Source organism: Coenobita brevimanus, chromosome 25, assembly GCF_032717465.1.
Source record: "Coenobita brevimanus isolate Jiangsu-jjx chromosome 25, ASM3271746v2, whole genome shotgun sequence".
Taxonomy (NCBI): Eukaryota; Metazoa; Arthropoda; class Malacostraca; order Decapoda; family Coenobitidae; genus Coenobita; species Coenobita brevimanus.
In genome coordinates, this window is record NC_136978.1 from 29,886,359 (window position 1) to 29,891,617 (window position 5,259).

The 5,259-nt window shown below is 40.7% G+C and overlaps 1 non-coding gene across 1 annotated transcript; it reads right to left on the reverse strand.

Moving 5' to 3' along the window:
* Positions 1–1,398: 1,398 nt before the first annotated feature.
* On the reverse strand, positions 1,399–1,517 carry LOC145393923 (5S ribosomal RNA). Its single transcript, XR_013896275.1, has one exon. It is a non-coding gene; the product is annotated as a 5S ribosomal RNA (ribosomal RNA).
* Between the last annotated feature and the right edge of the window lie 3,742 nt (positions 1,518–5,259).

Below are 5,259 nucleotides of genomic sequence, written 5' to 3' on the forward strand. Positions count from 1 at the left end.
CTAAAAGACCTCTACCCTTTACGTTTCTGTCTCACTCTGTCTGAAGATGTAATATCCGAAAGTACTCACTATTGCTCCTTTCATTTTTCCTGTGGTTATTTTGCATACATATCTTCACGGTGAAGTCTCTGCATATATATATATATATATATATATATATATATATATATATATATATATATATATATATATATATATATATAGCGTCAAAATATACTTAATATTAATCTTACTTAATGACAGGCATAGAATTTCTGTTAATCTCTCCTAAGTCTACGGCACTACATTATCATGGAAGTTAAATCTAGGTAAAGCAAGAGTACTACAAGTTAAGTCTGAATAGGTTGAGTAATTGTTATGTTCATCTCACATGAGCAGTGATCTCACAGGGGTAATATTAATACTATTTGTTTGTATGATTGAGTACGTGGTCCCCTTTGACATAATCGTATATACTGTAATTATGGAAACAACACATCTTCGTAAATTATACTCACCGAGTGTTGTTTCTTCTCCAGCAATGGCGCCTACCGTGAGACGTAGAGCTAAAAGTCTTTTCATTAGTCCAGATGACGCGTTCCCAAAAGTCTTCCTGGTAGCTCACATACTGCTAGGCCAACCGTAGCCATCCCTAGCTGTGCTGGTCAGTCAGGAACTCCTTAGGTGCTGGGGTCCTGTGATGAACTCCCACTGATTGCATCCGTCGTCTAGGAATGTTTTATATATCACCATGTGATGACACAGTCGTCACCTTACAATAATAATGCACGGTTTGTGTCATGTGCCACCCCGTGGGGAGTAGGTCGTCCTATAGACGATATAGCAAAACATGCTGGTAGACTGTAACGTGCCAAAGTCTGCATAACTTGTAACGGCCTGACTCAAATTCCATAATCAACTTTAAACTATAGCTGATTTAGCACTATGTCACCAGCGCATCATTTATCCATCCCATCCTAGCTCCATGCCACGATCAACACTCCCTACCCCATCACTCGTCTCTTTTAGACTCCCCCCCCCCCTCCCACCAGAGAGACCACAATTGCTCCCTCCTGCCCTCTCCCAGGTGCCCAACCCTGCCTCCTCCTGTAACACCACCTCTTATAAAATTGCTTTGATTAAAAAGGTTTACCAGTTTTAGGTTCACGGTCATGGAGGAGGTGGGTCACGGTAATTATGTTTGTGATTATTATGATAGGTGCGGGAATGCAGATAATGTTGTAATGGTTTATATGCTGGCCGTTGGTTAATGTTGTATGGTTCGTGATGTTTGTCGAAACTCATTCATTCATTCATTGCCAGACGCCATGTATCCCAGACAGGGTGGCCAAGGGCTTAGAGTTAATTATTTTACAGGGAGGGGCACTAATCCTCCACCAACCCCACTTGACGTAGGGATGCCAACAGCATCTGGTGTTCCCAGGCGGTCACCCATCCAAATACTAACCAGACCCAACGTTGCTTAACTTCGCTGATCGAACGGGAAGCGGTGTACTCAACGTGGCATGGCCGTTGGCACACTTACGAAATCTGTGTTTCATGTGAATAAAATAGGAATATGTATGATGTGAATTAATTTTATTACCGTATTCACAACACGTTTGTATTTTCAGTATATTGTTGGACGGGACATTGTTCATATACTACCAATAACTGCCACAGCGGCAGTGATCACGGCGTTCAATTCTTCCTAACAACTGAAAAAAAATCTGGTGAAGTTCCATACCTAACAGTGTTACCAGATGCAGACAGCATCACACCACCTCGCTGATGGACGGGGTGTTTCTGTTTGATATGACTGCAACTGTACATTTATGTTTTTGAAAAACATTGTCTCCTAGACCTGAGTCAGTGCACAGGTAGCAAACACCTATGTGATCTATGGAACACGTGCATGTATTGTTGTGTGAACGTATATTGTTTTTCTCATAAATTGATAGATTTGGTTATGTCTCATGTGAAAAAAAAAAAAAAAAACGTAAACAGTACATCGCCTGCTTGTATTAAAAAATATCGTCTGGTAGACATGAGTTAGCACACAAGTAGCGAACACCTACGTGATTTACCGAACATGTGCAAATACTGTTCTGTGAAAGTATACTGTTTTTCTTATACATTGATAGATTTGGCTATGTCTCATGTGAAAAAAAAAATGTAAACAGTGCACTGCGTGGTCGTAATAAAAATATCATCTGCTAGACCTGAGTTAGCTCACACGTAGAGAACACCTACGTGACCTAAAGAACACGTGCATGTACTGTTGTGTGAAAGTATATTGTTTTTCTCATAAGCTGATTTCATCAAAACCTCGGCAATTATTCCGATCATGACAACGCCATGTCGTGACTGTACAGCAGCTTCCCACCTCCCCCTAGGCTGCTGCATGTGTTTCACCATTTCCTTGCTCACTAGGTGTTGCATACTATATTCCCATGATTCACTGTCACTATTTTTATTGTTGAATACTCACATTTGGTGCAGGGTAGAGGCAGTGTAGTTGTGGGGCCAGGGTTAGAAACAGTAGCACAATCTTCGTTGGGCAAATGGCTGATAACAGCCATGAACGCTTCACAAACACCTAATTTCCTATTGCAAACACAAAATCTCATCACAATAGTACCCAAAAACTATACATAAGCATTATTGGTATAGTGAAATATGTCACGCGGCTGGGACAGGGGTAATAGAGGAGTTAAAGGGACAAAGGACCACACACTACCTTCTCCAATGACAGCTCGTGTAGTATTGAAAAACCTGTCTGTGCTGTTGCGGGTATCAGGACCCACTGTTGCCAACTCATTGCTTTGAACGAGAGCCGGGCAAGCTATGACACCTCTTAAAATGATGCAAATTGACCGAAAACTTTTTTTTGGTGAATTTTTAAATGGTTTGATGATGCAAAATGTGTACTTGTGCAATTGAGAGGAAAGACCCTCATGACACCAACTGCGTCACCATGTGTAAAGGGGTTACAAAACAGACAATAGCAATGCTGGACCTAGTATTAGAAGTAAAATACTCTGCCAGAACTTGGTTAAAGTCCACTCCCAGAATTGTATTCAGACTTGCACCAAGACTAGTTCCAAGTCTTGCTCCCCTGTAAGTGTTAGAACTTTCAGGTAGTTTGAAGCAAGTAATATGGTAAAAATATTACTCTTTAATGTGAAAAATTAAACTTTTCATAGGAATATTTCAAGGAATTAGATCATGCAGCTGCCCTTTGACCACCCTAACCTCTAGATGTTAGGATGATACTGCATATGATAAGAATTTGTCACCTTATTTCATAATTACAAAACAGTTTTTACTATTACGGTGGTGTACGTGACTGGCTGGCCTTATCCCAGGGCGTCAAACTATTGACAACAGCTGTTTCTGCCTCTTTTCACACACAGCTGCACTGTACTCTTCTCATATCTACCAATATTCAGGGCAGATTTCACTATTAAAATATTAGTAACATAGGCACAATTCAATCAAAATACCTTTCAGGGGAATAGAAGTCGGTGCACTAACTCAAAGTGGGGCTAGGAAAAAGAAAGCTCTAGGCAGGAGGCCGTGATCCTGCTCCCAAGAAATCAAAACAGAGAGAGAGAGACAGGCAACCCCTTCAGGCATCCCCTTGTCGCCCCTTTCCAGTGTTGCCAACTCTCCTCCCAGGGACCCTTATGATAAAAAGAATTTTTAAACCGCCTATCATATTTTCTTTTAGAAATGTGGATAAATATCACAAAATATATAGGAATAACCTCAAGTGCCATCATTCAACTGAAAAAAATAAATACTGAATCAATGTAAAGAATACCCCACATCAGGGTAAAAATGTATAAAAACATGGGATATTACAGTGCAAGGTGCAAAAATATTATTAGTATTTATTTTCAACCTGAACAACAGTTGTACGAAAATGTACATCGACAAAACAGACAAGCAAAAGACAGCAAAAATGAACTCACTGCAAACAGACAAATGAAAAGAAAGCTTCATGATAGGTCAGTTCAGGAAGCCATTCATGATGAAGTGCAGGATTAGCATGTAGGGATGATATTGATAATACTAGATGTGATGTATCAGATGATCAGCATGATAATGATGGTACTGAAGGAGTAGAGAGAGGCAAGCAGGGTCAGAATAGATTGGCATATCCTGAAATATGTCGTGTATCAGACCTATGCCAAATGAGCAACAGAGATACGAGTACATGTCCCATAGTGAATGGTGCACTGAAGGACATAAGTATTCTTGCTAAGGAAAACAAACTTGAAATTAGCAAATTTTGATGTCAAAGAAGATACTGGAGAGATATTGCCATTCAACAGCATCAAAGTGCCATGATAGGTTGTTTGTCTGGGTTTTGATAGTAAAATTGACAAGACTCTGAGTAAAACCCCTCATGGTGAGAGGGTAATCATCAAGGAAGACCATTACTCAGTCATTGGCTTCCTTGATGCTGCTTGCATAGATCATGTCTCCTCTGAAAGAGGAAAAGCAGTGGATCTCACCATGGAGATCCTGTCGGTTGTCCATGAGACCAATATAGCAGAATCACTGCAAGCTACTGTTTGCAATGGCACAAAGGTAAACATTGGCAAGAAGAATGGGGTGATTTGTGTGCTGAAAACCCAGCTGGAGAGACCATTACAATGGCTTGTCTTTTTGTTACATCTTATTGAAGTAGATTTCATATGGTATTTTGAAGCCACTGATGGTGCAACGACGGGTCTAACTGCCTCCAGAAGGGAAGTGAGTAGATTCCTTGAGCTCGATCCAAAGGATCTGATAATTGTAGACAATGAACGGGTGTGTGGAAAAACTTGCACCCTACTAGATGAATCTGAGAAAGATCTCAGCAAAGATCAGCGATACTTGCACTGTGCATATCTGGCAGTGCAAGTCGGAGGAGCTGAAGGTGTAGTTTTGAAACCTCCTGCGCAGCCAGGGTCACTGAAGCATGACAGATGGCTAACTAAAGCCAACTATACACTGCGGCTCTACATGTCATCAGAAGAGCCATCTCCAGTATTGAAGTGACTTCTTTCATTCATTCTTAACTTTTACATGCCAGCTTGGTTCAAAGTGAGAGCAAACAGTTCGTGTCAGGATGGTGCCAAGAATTTCTTCTATTTGGTGGAATTATTGTGAGAATTGCCACCAGAAGATCAGGGCATCACTCGCCCAGTACTCAACAGTAATAGTTACTTCTGTCACCCTGAAAATATCCTCCTGTTGGCTGTTGATGATAAAGATCCACACGTACGT